At 41.0% G+C, this 21163-nt stretch overlaps 1 protein-coding gene across 1 annotated transcript in view; it reads right to left on the minus strand.

Moving 5' to 3' along the window:
• LOC114683972 (zinc finger protein 420-like) overlaps positions 1 to 21163 on the minus strand; it is a 593185-nt gene that overhangs the window by 65874 nt on the left and 506148 nt on the right. The window contains exon 2 of the mRNA XM_037202605.1: positions 13833 to 13998. The gene's annotated coding sequence lies outside the window, so the exon portion shown is untranslated. The remainder of the gene's footprint in view (positions 1 to 13832; positions 13999 to 21163) is intronic.

The raw sequence follows: 21163 nt of genomic DNA on the forward strand, positions 1-21163 counted from the left end.
TGCTTTATCAGTGAAACTGTACCCAAGAAAGAGTTTCTTCAGAAAGCTCCTGGATTTCAGTCACAGTATTGTGTTCAATAGAAAAAGAGAAAGCAATGTCAAGGATTCTACAAATGAGTCCCCAGATCTTATGCAGTGTCAGAATACTGAAAACACTTAGGGACCATTTTCAGTTGCCATAACTTGAGTCCCACCATTTCTAATCACAGCTCAAACAAAACACAAGGGTAGAAATGGAACTGAATGTATAGTACTGAAACAGTACTATACATCACTGTGTTTCTGAATTTGTCATTGAACAAAAATGGAAGACTAACACCTCCCCAAAAGACAAACATGAAGACCATATCGTGCAAATCACTTTTGGAATGCCCTTGATGCTGAGGAGTAACGAGGTCCCATGCTTGAGGAGCTGCAACCACCAGGCTCCACCCTGAGAACATCCTAACTGCCCTAAGTGCCAGACACAGCCCCTCCAGATAATGGCAGCAAAGCTTTGCCCTACAGAGGAAAAAGCCCAAGTTCAGGACTTAAAAACCCAACAATTCTCTACCATGGAAAACTCCACTGTGGATCTCTCCACCCCCAAGAAGCATTATGTGACTCTTGTCTTCTGCTCAGTTCTCTACTACTTTTTCCCCAAACAGAGGCAGATGTCCGCTTGAGTTTTTCCCTTGGGGAGAAAAATCTTTTATGTGAGGTTTGTTGTGTGGTATGACTGTAGTATTCCTTGATTCCCAACTACCATGATACCTTTCCCTTCAGAGCTGTGACATTTGCATTGGGTAAAACTTGCTGTGGGAACAGAGCTGTAACACTTCCACTGGGGAAACCATTCTCAGAACTGTTGGATTTCCACAGGGGAATCCTTTCCACTCAGAGCTATACTATTTATACTTTTCTCCTCTGGGGATTTCACTTCCCTCTGTGAGATGTGAGATTCATTCACACAAAGCTCACACACCTTTCCCTGGAATCCAAAGGAGGAGCAATGGAGACTAGGAGAAAACTATTCTCATACACAGCAATTCCAGCACATCGAATCTCTGCACAAAGCCAGCTGAGCGGATCCAAGCATTGAGTCCTGAGAGCAGTCCACAGTCACAGCCCTGACTGTAAACAAATCATGAAATTAAAATTAAAAGGAGGGAATGTTTGAGTCATATATGTTCCTGCCCTGCTTTAATCACAGCATGCACAAGGCAGAGGCAGGCAGATCCCTTAGGGGACCAGGTTGGTGTACATGGTGAAATCTGAGCCAGACATGGCAAAAGAACGATATACTTATTAAACAAAATAAAGCCAAAACCAAAAAGCACCAGGCCAATTTGGTCATGTGATATGGGAAGAGTGCTTATCATGAAATGTGGAATAATTGGAGTCAATTTTTCTCACACAGTTGAGTAATAAGAATTATTTAACAGATGATATCTAATTTTGTCCTAAACTATAGTGCATCTTATAACTGTAAAAACAGTATGGCCTGTGCTCTCACAGGATGCATATATATTGCACTTTTACAGACTATGGTATAATATTAAGCATTAAGTATATTAAAACACATTTCTAAATGTTGTATTTACGTCTAAGCATGCATAAGTCCTAGATGGAAAATTAACTGGAGAAAGAAAGTGTGCTTAGTAGATGTTAATGTTTACAATCATAGCTTTAAAGCTTGCTGAAATATACTTCCTGGTTCACTAAAACCTGCAGTGGCTCCTCAGGTGACTAATATCTAAAAAGCTCTCTGGGAATGCCCAATCTCCTTGAAGAAAGGACACTTTTGAATAGGCAAGTGGTAAAACAGGGGAGTTGGAATAAATGGATGAGTTTAAATGCCAGGAGCTTTGGAATTGCCACAACAGCGAAAAGAATCATGTGTGCAAAAAATAGAAAATGAAAAATCTCTACCCGATCATGCTTCTATAAATATGCTGGGAATCACAAGATGAAGGCAAAGGTCAGGGGAAGCCACAGTTCACATCATCTAAAATTTACTGACAGGATTAAGATATTCACAGGATAATGTATTTTTATGAGTAATAGCAGAGGCACAACCACACCCTTGTTCCTGTCCCTTCCTGTTTCCCAGAACTGAAGCTCCTGTGACTTGGGAAGTTCCTGGGCTGCTGAGATGACAGCTGTGGTCGCCACCCTGCCCAGCTGAATGGTCACTTTCCCAGGCCACCCCATGGATCTCTGCTGCTGTGATGGGAGTTGTTTGTTCATGTCACTGTAGCACTCAGGGCTGTGACGTCATTACAGCACAGACACAGATGATCTGGTTTCCACATGTGTCACATGGATGTCACTGCAGAACTGATTCCATGGAAGCTGGGACTGCACACAAAAAACCTGCACATGATTAACCCAGCTCAAAGCCCAGCAGGGGTGAAAGGGATCATCACACCACTACCTGAGATATGATAGGCAACTCTTGGCCTTTGAAGAGGCAGAGTCAGTTTTCTTCAGAGATGTGGCTCATGTACATACAGCTAGCCTACCATGAACTCAGTACTTTTAAAAAATTGTGAATTTAAAGATGTGAAGAAGCATTATGGGAGTGGGTAATTACAGCTGAGGGATAGGAGGTAAATTTGATCAAACACATGATATATACATGAATAAAATTTGCAAAACAATAAAAAATCAATACATATCACTGACTTGACATTTATTTCTTCAGCTTGGCCATTTGAAGTCACATATCCAGGCTCCACATTTACTCTCACTCTAGCAGTGACACCTCCATAGTCTTTCCTGGAGAACTAAGGACACTTACTTTCTTAGAGTGTCAGCTCATGAGTGTCAGTGACATAGAAGTGGGGTGACAAAGACACAATGGAAGTCCTGGCAGCAGTAGGTGCTGGTGGTAAAATCATTTGTCCATAGTCATGTAGCTGAGAGCTAACAAGCATAAGAACAAGTCAGTCTGAAATAGTATGTAAAAAGATATCAGAAAAGTTGTGCAGAAATTAATGAGATAGAGACTCAAAGGCAATACAATGAGTTAACCAACAGATTTCTTTCTGTGAAGGCACAAAAGTACAGATGAAGTACTTTTCACCTAACCCAAACTAAAAAAAAAAGTGAATCCCCAAGTAATAGAACTAGTTGAAAATAGGACACTGCACTGTCTGCCAATGACATCAGAGTCACCTTATAGAGTGCTGTGGATGGTCACATGCAAAGATACTGGAACTGAAGAAGAAAAGGATGACCTCATAGAAACAAGTCAACAATTCACCCTTCTAAGTTATAAAGCTAGAAAAGGCATTAAGCAGAGATGAGACTGAAGCAGGAAAAAAATCCTCTTCACAGTGTCTGAGGACTGAGAAGATTCAGTATGGAATTCTCCTTTCCTTTAGACAAAACTTACACTAATAACAGAAGGAGAATACTAAATTTAAAAAAGGAAGAAAGTGAACTCTAGAAATTTATTATACAATGCTAGCTTTCCCTCCCCACCCAAATCAGGTGAGACCAAAACAAATAAATGCAAAGAAAAATCACAAATTGCCAGGATGAACATGGACACAGAGGTTGTTCTCTAAATTAGACAGAAACAGAATGCAACCTGATTTAATGCCAAGAATGCAAGACTGTTTCAACCCCTATGAACTGATCAATGTAAGCTACCAAATATAGAGTGTCAGTAAGAGAAGAATCATAACCATGTCAATAGATCCATGAAAGGCCCATGGCAAAATATCACATTTGCTCCTTATAAAATCTCTGAAGAATGTAAGAACAAAAGGAATATACCTCAGTAAAATAAAGACAATAGACAATGAGACAAAAATCCTAAACCTACAAAAGAACAGCTGGAATCATTTTGCTCTAATCAAGACAAAGAAGGATGGCCTTCACAGTCCACACATTGCATCAGTGGATGTAGAGCTGAAGAACACTGAAAGTTTTAAACCTGATAATATAGGACATTAAGAAAGAGGACCTCTTAGATAAGAAATAGAATTCTGCACTTTCAAGGTAGAAATTTATTGGAATGACTCACAGGCTGCAGTCCAACAATGGCTAGTTTTGGGTGGAAAGTCCAAGAATCTACTAGCTGCTCAGTCCCAGGAGACTGAGTGTCTCAGCTGGTCTGCTGGGATCTTGAGGAAGGAATACATGTGTTGACAGAGGTGAGAGCAAGCAGGCAAAGAACACCCCTTCCTTCTTCCATTGTCCTTAAATAGGCTTCCAACAGAAGGTGAAGCCCAGATTAAAGTTGTGCCCACCAGCCTCAAGGTCTGGATTACAGGCATGTGTCATCCAGCCTCAAGGTCTAGATCACAAGTGTGCCCTCCATTTCTGGATTATAGTTCATTTCACATATAGTCAAGTTGACAACCAAGAATAGCCATCACAGTGCCAAAAACTGCAATGCAGTCTGTGGCAAGGAGCGGTTATCAATGGCCATATCTAGATTTGGATCCTGTATGCTAATAATACCAACCTGGAAGGCAAGGCATGCCCATTGGCATCACAGTGGCAAGACTATTTTGTGGATAACAGAGGCCTTCTATTTGATTTGAGGCCATCCCCAAAGAAGGACATACATGCATGGCACAGAAAACCTGGCCAAAAGTCAGGGATGGTGAAGGTCCCAGGCCCCAGGCAGAATCCACTACTGACATTTTGTTACATGTACAAATATTCAAACTGCCTTTTGCTGGTTCTCTTCACACCATAACCTGGGGTTGCTTTCAGTTCTGGTGTAAGAAACATTGTTTTCAATGAGCAATGGTTATTTCAGAGACTCATAAATCACTAAATACTGAGAACAATTGACTGTTTCTTGCACAAACTATAATGGGAATTTCATATTCCCACATCTAAACTGCAGAGAACACTACAGAAGAAGAGGTAAAAGATTTTAAGCGCTAGAGGATGGGGGAAGTGACATGTGAAAAACACTCTAGTCATAAGACATGCCGCTTGGAATTATGGACACATTACAGCCTGGCTACCTGGCCTAAACCTGCCTAGTTGGTGTCCTCATAAAGGTCCTAAATAATAACAAATGCTGGAGACAATGTAGGAGGAAGAACACGGACACAGTGTTAGCGGGAATCCAGCTCACTGAAGCCACCAGAAAAGACAGTGTGCATCTTTTTGAACAAACAATAAGAAAGAAAACCTAGAGAAGATAGCAGTCAAGAATATAAAGGAATGAAATATACTGCAAAGTATCGATGAAATAGAAAAGAACTTAGAAAGAGAAGAAACGTAACAGACAAAAAAATAACGAAAAGGTATATGTTTATATTTTCTTCCAGTGGTTTCTTGAAATGTGTATAGATAATATTCTGCAAAACAAATATAAAAATACTATACAGCTTCAAAAAAACCTAATACAAATATATATATATATATATATATATATATATATATATATATATTTCTACAAAAGTTCTTACTTCAAATATAAGGATACAAAATGCTAAGAGGGAATGAATTTATTATTTTTTAAAGATTTGCTATGATGAGTGTTGACCATAATTATTGAAGAAAGAGAAAAAAAGCCAAATCTATCTACATAACAAAACAGAGAATATTAAGAAACGATCAAATAGTCCATTTCCATTCTAAAATTTAGAACTGTCTATAAGATACTGCATTTCTTAATAACCCTGCAGGCATAAGATACAGCCTGTGCAGGGCTCTTGAGCCCATCTTTTCTTTCTTTTCTTTTTTTTTTCTGACCCATGGACCTTCAGTCTCAGAAGCCTGTAACTGAAAAACAACTTGCAGGTCCAGGCCAAAGGAACATTCTGGAAGAGAGAGTAGAAAATGGAAGAGCCAGAGGATGGAGGACATGCAGTAAAAAAAGTTCTGGACCCAAGTATGCCTCTGTGTTCATCTGTAAGATGTCTCATGAGATTGAGTCCATCAACATTTCATCAAGGCTAAGAGACAGGCCCTCGACATTGGGACCTTAACTACATTGCATGTCCATAGGTAGTTTGTAGCAGTCAATAGGGATGTCTCTTTCAGAAGTGGAGCCATTTAGGGGTTGCCCAGGATCCACTAAGTAACCACCCACCCATGCTCAGATAAATTTAGTTAAACTCAGAGGGTTGTTGCAGGCCGCAGGAATATACCATAAGAACTCAGCTGGTTATTGCAAAGTCACTACCTGGAGGAATCAGGGAATTCCTCCAGAGGAAGCCAAATCCCAAGGAGTTTTTGGTGTTAATTGGCTTGTTATATATCACCTGTATTCTGTTATGAAAATCATGTGTGCCTTCATATTTTTCCCAATTGACTTTTCCCTAAGAAGGGCTAACAGTGTGGACTGATCACTCTCTGGACACACACATTCTAGGTATATGGAGAACAGCCTCAGGAAAGGCTTTCTCTGGAATCAGATTATCTATCTCCCTTGTCCACTTTCAAGGACTACAGGAAACACCACCCAGGTGGGTGCCCAACTTCCAAGGACTAACAATGATAACAGCCCACTTGTAAGTCTCCTGACTTAAATTCCACAAGGAGACACCGCCTAGGAGAGGTGGACGTTAAGTAATAGCTTTACACAATTTAGCTCAGACCCTCCCTTTATATAATGGGACTTCCAGGGCACAAGGGGGAGAAAAGAGAATGGAAGAACTAGACGGGTAAGAACTTGAGAGGAACAAACTGAGATGGGGAAAAACTAGAATGAAGGGCTAGAAAAGAGGACTAGAGGAATGAGATGGAAGATGAGGAAGAGCCAGATGGAGAAGAACAAGATGAGGAAGAGCCAGATGAGAGAGAAGGAGATGGGAGAGGAGCTGATAGGGGAAAAAACTAGATAGATGGGAACCTAGAAGGGACAGAACTAGATGAAGGAATTAAGATAGAACCTAAAGGGGACAGTGGATAAATATAGAGAGAATCAGGCAAGAAAGGAGCTAGACATGAGAGCAAACTAGAAGCTGTGTAGAGAGAGAACCATCACAGAATAATAAAGTGTATGAACTAAGGAGTTTCGTGTACATAAGATTCATTTCTTTTCATCAAAGATTAATTATCAGCTGGTTGTAGTTTCTTCCCGGACCCTGGGAGGGGACTATCGAGGGGCTGGACTCCCATAGTCGCTGATAGAGGGACCCACTCAAAGAAAAGAAAAGACATGAAAGGAACAGAACTGATGATTTCATTTCTGCAACTGTCTTCTGCATTATCTACATAAAAACTATGAATGGATTCAGGGTCAGGTCCACCATTTCTGCCCTCTCTAGACCAGGCTCTGTAGAGTTCACACCCCAAACATTCACCCTTCCAAAAACAGATGCAAAATTCTTTCACCTGTTTAATGCATTGGTCTCCACTTTTGCTCAAAACCACCTGATTGCCTTTACAAGAAACATAATGAAATGAGAGATGCTGACACACTATTCCTGACACTCAGGGCACCTGTTTCAGCTGGTCAATGAGTAGTACTCATCATAGTGGGCACACATCTCATCCTGACACCAATCTCCTGTCTGGAACCTCCATGCTACACATTGTTAGTCATGGACAAAACTCTCAAATAATGTGTAGTAATGTCTCCTTTCTATCTGCTTAGTGTCCACACTCAAGGTCCTCTTGTGACTAATCTTTCAGACAAAGCAGCAGAAAGACCTGAGAGACACAGTGTTAGTGGGATTGCAACTTCCTGCAGTCACAAGGCAAATCAGTGTGCAGCGTCTTTTTTGTTTGTTGGTTGGTTGGTTGTTTTTTTTTGTTTGTTTGATTTGGTTTTTCTTTTTTCTTTTTTTTTTTTTGGTTTTTAGAAACAGGGTTTCTCTGTGTAGCTTTTGTGCCTTTCCTGGAACTCACTTGGTAGCCCAGGCTGGCCTCGAACTCACAGAGATCCGCCTGGCTCTGCCTCCCAAGTGCTGGGATTAAAGGTGTGTGCCACCACTGCCCAGCAAGTGTGCAGCTTCTTTAACAATCAAACAAGCAAAGAATTCACATAAGTTTCAACCATCTCACACATGTGGTTCTATATGAAATTACCTATTATCGTACATTCGTGAATTGATGAATAAATACTCACTGATCAACATACATATAACAGCAACAGCAAATCAAAGCAAATTACATACATGACATACAAAGAGTAACACTATGGTAGCATGCTCTCATTCAAATACAGGAATGAAATCAGTAAGAAGGCTTCCATTTTCCAAAGGTACTAAGCAATTTGTTTATAAACAAAGTAATCCAAAATATATATGAAATTGAGAAAACACAGAGCATTCAAACCCTTTAAAAGATTAAACCAAGATCTTAAAATCAATTAAAATTACTGCAGTAGAAATCATGGAGAAATAACAGGAAAAAAATCAATGAGAAGACAATATAGACAAGTTTAATATTTTGTAGAGTTACTAATCAATTCTTATCAGAGTCCTGCTAGTATTTTATCAGGCAATTAAAAAACAGACCACAAAATAAATAGAATATAAAGGACCTACTGAAACCTTCACAGTTAGAAAATCAGGAAACAAACTTTGAGGCAATAATTGTCCTAATTTCACAGTATGCTGTAATGAAATTTGTATAATATTGATATGAACACAAAAATGTGACAGGAATGAAATAAGGACATCATACATATGTACAGTCAAACACATTATATTTTCTCCAAGTATTAATTATTACATAGAAAGTCAGTAATGTGTACAATAGGATGATCATGAGATGTTGTATGTTAGAATATTCCAGAACTATTTCTACAGAAACAGAATGTGGCAAAATGCAGTTTGGTTCCTAGCACCCTCGTGGCACAACACAACAGATTTTAACTCTAGTTCCATGAGATCCAATGCTCAATTCTGAATTCTACAGGCTAGAGGCACACATATCATATATGCATACAGTCAAGCAAATATATTCACATAAAATAAATGTGAAATGTAATTTTAATAAAAGATATTTTTGGGTGGACAGTGGTGGCACATGCTTTTAATCTCAGCAATTGGGAGGTATAACACAAATCTTAAAAGGTCTTATTAAATAAAAACTAGGAGCCAGATATAGGAGTAAAAACCTGGGAGATCAGAAGAATAGGAGAAGCCATAAGCTAACCTCACCTCACTGACACCTCAGTCTCCAAAGAGGCCTACTTCCTGTATACCCACACCTATATGCCTTTCTGTTCTGCTATCTCATTTGCTCTCTGTCCAGCTACATCACTTCCTCTTCCTGACCATCTCTGTCACTTCCTGTCTGTCTGTACAGACCTACACACCTCTATGATTAGTGCTGTGATTTAAGGTGTGTGCCACCATGCCTGGCTCTGTTCCCAGTGTGGTCTTGAACTCACAGAGATCCAGACAGATATCTGCCTCCCAAATGATAGGATTAAAGGCATGTGCTACCATAGCCTGACTTCTATGTCTAATATAGTGGCTGGCTTTTTCCTCTGATCCTCAGATAAACTTATTGGGGGCACAGATAAAATATTACCATAGGGAGGCAGAGGCAAGCAGATCTCTGAGAGAACAACGCCAGCCTGGTCTACATAAAGAGTTCAAGGGCAGCCAAGGTTATACAGAGAAACCCTGTCTCAAAAAACAAAAACAAAACAATAAAAGATACTTTCTAAAATAGTCACAGTCTGTATTGAATTTTCTATTTCTATAAATCGAAATGACAATAGTCTCAGAGTCAACAAACGTATTGGGAATATAAGTTTTGTATCTAAGGTCTAGATGTAGCTTAAGAACTCTGTGATGATATCAAATAGCACCCCAGTGTCATATCTCAGATGGTGAAGTTATGATGAGCAAAACTTTGCTTCCAAATTCTACAACTGTCAGACTTGCTGCAATACTGACACTGAATCAATCCTGTCTGCAGCCGCATCTCACTTGATTCTATTCTAACATTCTCAGAAAATAGAATTTGCAGTGTTATATACTGACTCCATCATGAAAGTGCACCAGAAGTGTAAACCTGGGACCTGGAGAGATGTCTCAGGGGTTAAGGACACTTGTTGTTCCTAATGGGAAAGGGTCTAATTCTCTCTACACATTAGGCAACCTACAATTTTACCTAACTCTGGTGCCATGGATTTGGCGACTATCTCAGGGCTCCATGGCCATTTCACACATGCTGTTCACATAAAAACATGCAAATGAACACTCCTATACTTAATTAGTTTTTTTAAAGAAATAAATAGAGGTCTGTCCATCAAAACTTCTCTTCAAGGGCATTGGATCTTCTGCAACTGGAGTTACAGCTGTGAGCTACCATGTGGGTGCCTGGAGTACAACTTGGGTTTCCTGCAAGATCAACAAATGCTCTTAACTGCTGAGCCAATCTTCAGCCCCTTTTGTTCATTTTTAAAGCTTTATTGTTTGTTAGTGCACATGTGGAAGTTATTTCTCTCTGTGTGTCTGCATTAATTCCAGGTATTGAACTCCGGTGGTCAAGCTTGCCCAACAAGCACGTTTGCCCACTGAGCCATCTCCATGGGCCTGGTCAGCAGTAGTAAAGAGGGACTTGGGAAATGGTGTGCTGGCTGGTGTTTTGTCAGCTTGACACAAGCGAGGTAGGGTAGGGTCATTTGGAAGAGGGACTCTCAGATGAGAAAATGCCTCCATAGACTGGCCTGTCAGAAGTCTATAGTGTTTTCTTAATTAGTGATCGATATGGGAAGGCCCAGCCCATTGTGGGTGGGGCCACCCCAGCCTGGTGGTCCTGGCTGCTGTAAGAAATCAGGCTGAACAAGCCAGGGAGCAAGCAAGAAAGCGGTGTCCTCCATGGCTTCTGCTTCAGCTCCTCATGCCAGGTCCCTGCCCTGCTTTAGTTACAGCCCTGACTTCTTTGACAATGAACTGTACCTTGAAACTGTACACTGAAATAAACTCTTTCCTCCCCCCCCCCAAAAAAAAACTTCTCTTCAGAATCTCTACCTACAAAAAAAAAAAAAAAAACAGGGACAGGAAAAACATGGGGTAGGGGAGCCTTCCTCTTCCAAACGAAAAAAAAGAGAAGTCGTTAAATGGGACATTAGTTAATGCTTAAAAATTGATGGCTTATGCACAGCAACAGGTCAGTATCTCCTGAAAATTCTTACTGCTATAATCCACATGGTACAATACAGAGGTGGGGATAGGACTGCTTACACCCTATCTGAAAATGCTGTCAGCATTTCTCACTGACAAAAAAATACTTAGGATACAGGACTGGAGAGATGGCTCAGTGGTTAAGAGTACTGACTGCTCTTTCAGAGGAACCAGGTTCAAATCCCAACACCCACATAGCGGCTTACGAGTTTCTGTAACTACAGTTCCAGGGGACCCAACACCCTTACAAAGGCATAGACACCGGCAAACACCAATGCACATAAAAATAAAAATAAATAAACAATCTAAAGGAAAAAAGAAACTTAGGATACATTTCAGTTCATTCTACCTGGCAGATACAGTACATGTATTTATCATGTGTAACCTGCTGTCTTGGAGAAAAGACACATCATGTTTTTCTCTCAATACAGTAAACTTATCAGATCCAGTTTTAATCACTCTCATCATCGTCTACTGTAAAATGGTCACTGAGGAAAAGATTATCATTCCAAATTAGTTCTTCTTAGAGATGGACTTGTTTCTACTTTAGTAGCTTGCACAACTTTGTGTAAGAATACTGATCCCTTGAAACCCACCTGAACCTATTTAAAAGGTAGAATATTACTATTCAGCTCATAACATCTGTTTAAAATCTAACGTGAGTGCTAAATTGCTGTAGGAAACGTTATACAGAATCATCAAATTAGAGGTATGGCAGAACCCAGCTGGTGGCTGCCAGGGAGAAGAGAATGTTCAGAAATGTACAGGGATAAGGTAGATCCTTCCAAGCTTGCCCCTGTGAATTATATCCTCTCTACGATCTGTCTTCTTCCTGCTTTTTCTCCTAGCTTCCAACAACCTGATCTCATTATGAGCTAATGTGAGGATTATTCATTGATTATTCACTGATCAGCCAAAGCCTTCAAAGCCCTATCCTCTGTGGAAAGACCTTCCCAGACATACACAGACATGCACCTTACTATTCTTCTAGGCAGTTTTTTCCACAATTATTAAATTAGATTTATTCATTTTATTTCATTTGGGAACGTTTTGCCTGCATGTATGTATATGCACCACTTGCGTGCATTGTGTCCATGGAGGTGAGAAGAGGGAATCAGATCTCCAAGAACTGGAGTTATGGGTGGCTATGAACCATGATGTAGATGCTAAGATGGAACCCTGGTCCTCTGCAAGAGCAATAAGTGCTTTTAACCTCTGAGCTATCTCTCCAGCCTCAAGATAGTTCTTAATACATTCAAGTTGACAATAAATATTCACTATGACAACTCTGAGGCCTTTCAGTCCCTGGCTGCTACCATTTTCCTCTATGGAAATTAACTTTATACTTTCATGAGAAAGTATACTTTCATGCGTTTAGTCTCTTGGCTTATATAACTATATGCTATATCTTACGTTACATCTGGGTCACAAAAGAAGCATTCATTCTGCATGTGTGGATAACAGATTTTATGTTTACATAATTATAAAACCACAGTATATGTCCATAAATATATGTCACAGTTATATTTTGTATCATCTCATATCTTGACAGGTACTGAGAATATCAACATATCCAGGACTACACAAAGAAACCCTGTCTCTAAAAATCAAAAAACAAAAAGGAGACTAGTAAATAAAACACAAAAAAATGAATGCCAAAAAAAGTCATCATAAAGAGGTTGCTTTGCCTTGACACTCAAAGAAGACAAACCCAAACTAATATGTACAAAGGAAAATCACAGACTACTTGCTGGGAAGGAAACAGACACAGACAATCTCTCTAAATTATAAGGAAATGGAAGGAAAGCTGAGTTCACACCAAGAGTGCAAGGCCTACAAACTAAACAATGTAAGACATCAAATAAGTGGACTCAGTGAGAGAAGAAAAAAGACTATGTCAACAGATACGTAAAATATGACAATTGCTTAGTATAAAGCTCTCCAGAATGTGAGAACAGGAGAAACATACCTCAGCATAATGAACATGAAGAGACACAAAGCTAAACCAATCAGTATAAAAACAGAAAAATTTGAATTATTCCACTTGAATCAGGACTAATTCAACACAGTGCATCAGAGAAATTTAAAGAGGACAACATAGGAAAGTCAGAAAGCAATTGGACCATCTTGGGAAAGGTCACATCAGACCACTCACACTGTCTACAGATATCTGGGACTCCAGATATTCATTCATATTGTCAAAAACAGGTATGCAGGCTGGGTAAGGAGGTGGAGTTATCAATGGCCATATCCAGATTTGGATCCTATGTACAATAATCCCAATCTGTCAGGCAAGGCATGCCCACGGGTGTCGTAGGAGGAAGACTCTTCTATGGGTACCAGGTTTTCTGGTTCACTATGAGGCCAGCTCCACAGAAGGAAATACATGGATGGATGGGGAACCTCACCAAAAGCAATGATAACAAAGGTCACAGGCCCTAGGCAGGGAGCCACTACTGATATTTGCTATATGTACAATACTCAACCTGCCTTTAAATAGCTCAGTTCACTCCCATATCTGGGGTGCTGCTTTCAGCCTGGGTCAAAGAAACATTGGTTTCAATGAGCAAGAGGTATTTCAGAGACTCATAACTCATCAAATACTGAGAACAATTGGCTGCTCTCTACACAGGCAATGATGGCAAATTCAGTTTCACATCTAAGATTATCTCAGTGAAATTTTCTATAATCACTAATGAAATAGAATCTACCAAAACCAACTTCCTGTTTCAACTATCACTTGAGACCTACCCCACCTCTTCCTCAATCCTTCTGGCATACCTGGATCCTTTGCTACTGTCTCCTCTCTCTTCACCTTGTAGGGTTCTTTGTTCTGATTCACAGGTGAGCAGGACTCACTGAGCAATGTGAGACTTGTATATGGGGAAGGGAATCGTCAGAAAGCACCTGGAACTTTCCATGGAACAAAAACGAAAGAAGAAAACACCTGCCAAAGGATAAACATGAAGAGAGCAAATATCAAGAAAAACGTCTCTTTTTCTCTGAGGATCTCACTTTATGGGATGTGAAACTTCATTCACACACACCTCACACACATGCAGAGTGGTCTGTGCAAGAACCCTGAGGGGGAGCAAGGGAGACTGCAAGAAAATTACTCTGACCCTCAGAACCAGACTGCTGTACTTCTCCAAGAGGAGATCTCTGAAAAAAGCCCTGAGAGCAGGGTCAAGACATTCCCACTCCTCCTACAAGAAGTCCACAGTCACAGCACTGAATGTCAACAAACCAGGAAATAAACACTTTTGCCACATGAGCAAGGGCAGAGTGCATTTCTAGAACAAGGAGACATTTTTTTTTGACGTAGGTGTCCCAGCATAATTATTCAAAAGGTGCTTTCTAATTATGTTTTAATCTATAAAGAGTTTTCTAAAGCCGGGGGCTGATGGGGGTGGGGGTGGCGGTGGTGCACGCCTTTAATCCCAGCACTCGGGAGGCAGAGGCAGCCGGATCTCTGTGAGTTCGAGGCCAGCCTGGTCTCCAAAGTGAGTTCCAGGAAAGGCACAAAGCTGCACAGAGAAACCCTGTCTCGAAGTAAAAAAAAAAAAAAAGTTCCTATCTATAAATATAGTGTGACCTGATAACATCTTCTCACGGCATGTATACTGGGCTTGCCTGGACCTTGTCAGGGGGCAAAAAACTCATGACAAATGGCTAACTGAGGTGCCAATTAACATATCAAAGAGGATTTTTTTTTTCTTTTTTGCTAGTGCTCTTTTGGTCTCTAGGCTCCAGATTCCTCTCTTGACCTCCACCTATATCCCATCTTCTCTTCATTTCTCTCTCCCGTATTCTCTCCCCTCTCATGAACCAGTTCATTCTGGGCCCTTCCAGATGCCTCTGGCTATTGTCTCCCTCATACCTACAATAAACCTTCTCCTCAGCCACATTTAGTGTAGTCGTGTCCTCGTTTATCATCAGACCTAAGGTGTAATATCAACAACTAAGCATGTGAAGACACATTTCGGAATTCTGTGTTTACAACAGAGTGCATACATCTCAGATGGAAAATTAATGGCGAGTAAATGTTAATAAATGCTTAGTAAATGTTAATATTTACAATCATAACTGTGGTGCTTTGTAACGTACATTTTCTGGTTCAATCAAATCTACAAAGGTTCCTCATAAGACTAATATCTACAAAGCTCTCTAGGGAAGCCAGTTCCTCAGGCCACAAGCCACTCTATTGTCGAGGCAAGTAGTGCAGCAGGGGCGTTAAGAAACGATGGATGAATTACAATTCTAGGAGCTTTGTAACTGGTACAGTATCAAGAAACTCCGTTTGCAAACTACAGACACTGCAGATGCTCTACGAGATTATGTGGTGAAAACATTCTGGCAACCATAAAAGAAAAAAATCACGATAGTCCCCACTTCATAGGATCTCAACCTTACCGACAACGGAACGATGTCCACAACAGAATTTTGGAAGCTGTGTTCTGAGCAGCCTCCGCGAGCACACCCCGGTCCCTGCCCTCCTGTGTCCCAGCCCCGCAGCTCCTCTGACCTGGGAGGTTCCAGGGCCGCCGGGCTGCGGTTCCCGCCACTGCGCTGCTGACTGGTGACTTTCCCAGGCCGCCCCGCGCGGCCACTGCGGCTCCGGGGAGGTTTCAGGTCCGGGGAGATTTCAGGTCCCCGCGACACCCCGCCGGGTCCTCCTCATGCAGCTCGGGACAAAGCGACTACACGAGTCCAACAAAGAACGGTGGAAATCGCTGTCCCTTCAGCATGGTTCTCTGAAGCGGCTCTGCCGGGCGCCGCCCAATGCATGGCTGCTTCCGGTTACATTCTTCCTCCAGCAAGCCAACATCCGGCTCTTATTCTTTCTTTTTTTTCCCCCTCTTTAAAAAAAAAATTATTTATTTTATTTTAGATGCATTGGCGTTTTGCCTGCATGTATGTCTGTGTGAGGGTGTCAGATCTTGGAGTCAGAGACAGCTGTGAGTTGCCATGTGCTTGCTGGAATTTGAACCTGGGTCCTCTGGGAGAGCAGCCAGTGCTCTCAACCACTGAGCAATCTTCTTGTTTTGTTATCGAAGTGCACCCCACTGTTTATTTTCTACCAAAGGCCAATGATCAGGCAGGTGTCGCGCCCCATCATGGACCCGTTCATCCACTCTATCTCAGGCTGCCTTCCACACAGCTCCAGCTGTCAGGCTGCCCTGCACCCGCTCTGCACAACCTCCCCACATGCTCGCTGCCAGCCTAGATCAGAACTGGATCTAGGAGGACGCAGCACCAGGGTATCTGACCCTGTGCTCTGACCCCTTCAGATACAAGTTATCCGGCCTAAGGTCTCATCTTGGAATACAAGCCTCCTGGGTTAAAACTCAGAAAAAAGAAAACAAACGCTCTAAATTCTGTTGCTAAATGCCCCATCCCCAAAACAAATTAAAACTAAGATAAAACACCCTTGGCTCAAAACACAAACCATATCTGTATCCCCTAAGGAAAGAAGTTAAATGATATCCAATATACAGAACTCAAAAACCAGAATCATGTCCAAAATGCTCAAAACATGTAAAGCATGTGAATCAACTCAAAGAAGATTGGAACAAAATGATTCATGGACAAAAAAAACACTAGCAAATGCCTGAAGGATGCAAATAAATTCAATAAGTACTTAAGAAACACCGAAAAAAAATCGAAACTATAAGGAAACAGAAAATGAAAAATGCAATAACCCTAAAAAAAACTCAAAGAGATCAAGCATGTAGGAGACAGAATATCAGCCTTGAAGACAAGGTAGAGGAGCTGGATGGCTCAAAGAAAATAATGAATTAAAATAAAAATGTTCATGCAAGTAGCACCAGTTAAAGTTAAAAGTGAAGTTCCATCTGTATATTCTACACTTATTTGAAATATTCTAAATTTTTGAAACAGTAACTCATTCTGGAGAGCTTTCCTGGGAAGCTGGATAATCATTACCATCACTATGTATATGAAGTGACACTAAAAAGTCATCTTTATCCTTCCCTCACAGACCTCCACTGCTGCCACTCAACTGTCCAGAATTACACTATTAGCAATGTTGACTTGGGGGAAGACATTTCAGTCACTCAGGATTTAGAAAGGAAATAGGTATCTCAGGAAGTCAGTGGTCAGTCAGACCTTGAACAGCCCAGGGCTGAAGTCGTGCTGTGCCATGAGATGGGGATGTTGTGCTTGTGCTAACACAGAAACAAGTTGGTCTTCTGGGGAGGATACTGAAGGTGCTTTTATGGAAAACACAGAAAATTCCTTTTGAAAACTCAGCGATGAATATAGAAGCTTATGGCTGTTTAATATGCATAAAATAAGCCATTGAAATGGGCACAGCCTTGAACAGCTCAGTTACACTATCCCATCAATGCTCTGGGAATATTGAGGAAGGGCCAGGGGAAGGAAATAAGAAAATAAACATTGGAACGGCCAGGACATGTCATGCTCTAGACTCCACACAGCTGTTGTAATCAGTAACCCAGAGCAACTGTGCTCACCTGCACTGGGCTCAGTCAAGGCCAGCCCTGGCCACAATCAGCCTAGGAGGGGGAGAGGCTCACAGGGCCCCTCCCTTTAGCTCTCAACTGTGGCTATGGAGAGATTTTAGGAGAAGGGGAATCACTGTCTTTACTGTGTCTCTTCTGCTAAGTCCAACAGGCTCCAACACACAGCTCCAAACCCACATTCTCACAGATGGACCTGGTTAATCTCAGTGGGTCAAAAGCAAAATGAGTAGAAATGAACATGAGAGAGAGTTATGGAATGAGAGAGAGAGAGAGATGGGGATAGAGGGCAGGAGACAGAGAGAAGGATGAGTATGGGCCAGGACTGCAGGGAGTAAGGGATCAAAGTGTGTACTAAGCAAGGTATATCATGTGAAATGACAAAAAGATAAAAATAAAAGTTAAAGTTTTTCAATTTTCCTCTTTATCTGGTTTGGTATCAGGTAATATTAACTTCATAAAGAATCTGGAAGTCTTGACTCCATTTTACATCAGGGAATACTTTAAGTAGATTCAGGATCAATTATCCTCTGAAATTCTGACATAATTCTGGGAGGAATTAATCTGCTTCTTGGGTTTTCTTTTTAATCAAGGTGCATTTATTTCTTCTTCATTGTTGTTGCTGCTTATAATCCTGTTAAATCACTTCATGTTGGTGTAATTTGGTTTGTGATATGAATCAGAATATTTAATCATTTCTTTTGGCTTTTTCTAATTTAGTTCCATGAAAGCTTTAAGGTCAGTAGGTATCAGGTATGTTTGTACACTCATGTCTCCTGATTAGGCTGTGCAGTTAGCTTGGGTACTCCTCAAGTCAAGTTGACAAAGAGTTCTGTATACTTAGGTATCAGGTAGATGCAGACTAAATCTCCTTAAAGATTCCATCTCACTCTGTTAGAATGACTATTGCCAGGATAAATAACAAATTCTGAGGTGAATGTTGGAAAATCGACACTGTTATACACTGCTTGTTGATGCATAAACTAGAGCAGCCACTTTAGAAAGTATTCTATATTATTCCCAAGCCCTAGAAATAGAACTATCATACATGCTATATTGATTAGCCCTTTATCCATTGATGCACTTCTGATTGCTGCCTACAATTCTCTGTATGAACCCATGTCCATCTGCATAGGCTGAGGAAAAGACACAGCAGAATTACTCTAGTCCCTTTAGAAATTCTCCCTAAGAAATACATTTGTCACGATTATGAGCACCAGGTTTCTCTGGTGTGTTCTGAGGTTGAAGCTGTGCTGTCATGATCATAAAAAGTAAATAAGCATCCCAGGTCTGCTGGAGGTGTGCACACAGGAAAACCAATGCAGACAGATAGGGGTCTGTCCTTAAAGCACAGGGTTTGGAGCCCATGGACAGTCTTCAGATGACAAGACTGCTTGCTTCCCATTGTGATAAGTTCTACTGTTTCTCTCCATATGGAAAAACAATGATGTCACTAGCTAAGAGATTCTGCACATGTGCATGGACTAAACACATTAACGATTAACTCCACATCACAAATAATCCTAGCTGAGTCAAGGGGAAAAAAGAGAGAGCATTTTCCCTTGTACCCATTAAATAAGAACAAGTCCAGATGTGAATTCTCTACTTGAAGTTCCCTGTCTCTTCCATTCCCTAGTTCTTTGTTCCATGAGTTTGAGTCTGTGTCTGCCTGAAAGTTGTCTTGTGAATCAACCCTGTGTGTCTGTTTGCTCTCTCTCTCTCTCTCTCTCTCTCTCTCTCTCTCTCTCTCTCTCTCTCTCTCTCTCTCTGTGTGTGTGTGTGTCTGTCTGTCTGTCTGTCTGTGTACTCTGTATGTGTCTGTCCATAAAAAGGTGTTTTTCTCTGTCTTTATTAAAAACCATAAAAAGCATCACATTTGGTAGCGGTGAAAAATCCTTAACAGATGTTAAATCCCTTGGATCTGGAATATGGATGGTTACAAGCCACCACATGAGTTGATGAACTGACTTCCAATCCTCTGCAAGAGCATAAAGTGTTCTTTGTTGCTGAGCCATCTCTCCAAGCACCAGGTAACATTCTCAAAACAGAGTTTTAAAGGTTTGCATAGTCTCAATATATGACATTCCCAGAAAAAAATTAGACATTACACTGATCTTGAATGTATTTACTGGAGGAGCAGTCATTTCTCCCTGGTGTTCTGCTCTGAGATTGTGTCTTCTTGCCTTTTCAAATCAAAGTGTCCAAAATGCTCATATAAACTACATTGATATTAACAAGAAATACTAGAGACAAAACAAGAGCAATAACATACACCCACAGTATTAGTAGAAGTCCAACTTACCGCACCCACAGTGCAACTCAGCATGGAGCTTCTTGAAAAATAAAACAAATTAAAAATGAGGCTGGGTGTGAGAGACAGGACTAGGTGGAGCTCTGTGTGTTGGAGCCCATCCTGGTGTTCATGAAGAGATGTAGGTCAGCCAGGGCTAAAAAGTGAAAATAAAATTGAAGCATATATTTCCCACAAAACATTTATTCAAATCTGACACAACACACTTAGAGTGAAGGATTTTAAATGACAAAAATATTTGCTCTGTAAATTTATTTCAGAGCAACACTACATCTAATAGTAAACTTTTCACACTTCAGCACTGGGACTGTCACTGTGTCAAAGCACCAGGGATAGCTGCATGACCACACAGAGCCTCGGTGAGGAAGATGATGAGAAAGGCAATCATCAAACAGATGACACCCGTGGCCTCAGACAGGGAAAAGCCCAGGACAGAACAGGAGAAGGGCTGCTTCTTGGGAGATGGTTTCCTGGCATAGCCAATAACCAAGCTGCCAACACCACATCAATGCCAGCCCCTGATCCCTGATGCAGCCATACCAACTGTGGCAGCCCAAGTACCAATACACTGTGCTGTGGTGTGAGTATCCCTGGAGGACACACTGGCCTGGAAATCCCATCTGACCTGCTGGAGAAGGGAAACACTGCAAGGAGCTGTTGAGGTGGGACCTCTGGTCAGCAAAGAAGCCAGGCAGACAGCAGGCTGATTAGATGGCTGGTATAGGAGAGGATCAGAACTGGAGAAATAAGCACTATCTAGCTGGTCTGCATTACTTCAATGTAGCCCTTATCAATTTAGCCCTTATCACTCTGGATCTTAAGGACACCAAATGTTCAGTGTGAAAGGAGGTTTTAAAAGAAACATCATGAATGTGGATAGCAATAAGCAAGATGGGCAGCCACAATTTTGGAAGGTAACAGACACTCCAACACAAAACTCTCAAAACACACAAAGAAAGAATACTGACCAAGGATAAAATGTAGCATTTGCTAGAATGCTATATTATCAGCATGGGTTCATTTTACTCAACAGTTTCCAAACCCATGACACAATCACTAGTAGAATGGTAGGGAGAAAAGAGACAGAAATGCTGGGAAAGTTCAATGTCTAACACTTAGTGACAGATAATGAAATCCAACAGAATATTAGAAAGAAAACCATGAAGAGCATAGAAAACGAATAATGCCCAGCAGTCTAGAAAATCATCCACACAACAGTAGAAGATGCCCAGTCTTCCCCACCTCCAAGGAGCATTCTCCAGTGTGGAAAAAGAATTAGAAAGAGAACAAATTTTCAA

The sequence above is a fragment of the Peromyscus leucopus genome, chromosome 1 (assembly GCF_004664715.2).
Source record: "Peromyscus leucopus breed LL Stock chromosome 1, UCI_PerLeu_2.1, whole genome shotgun sequence".
Lineage (NCBI taxonomy): Eukaryota > Metazoa > Chordata > Mammalia > Rodentia > Cricetidae > Peromyscus > Peromyscus leucopus.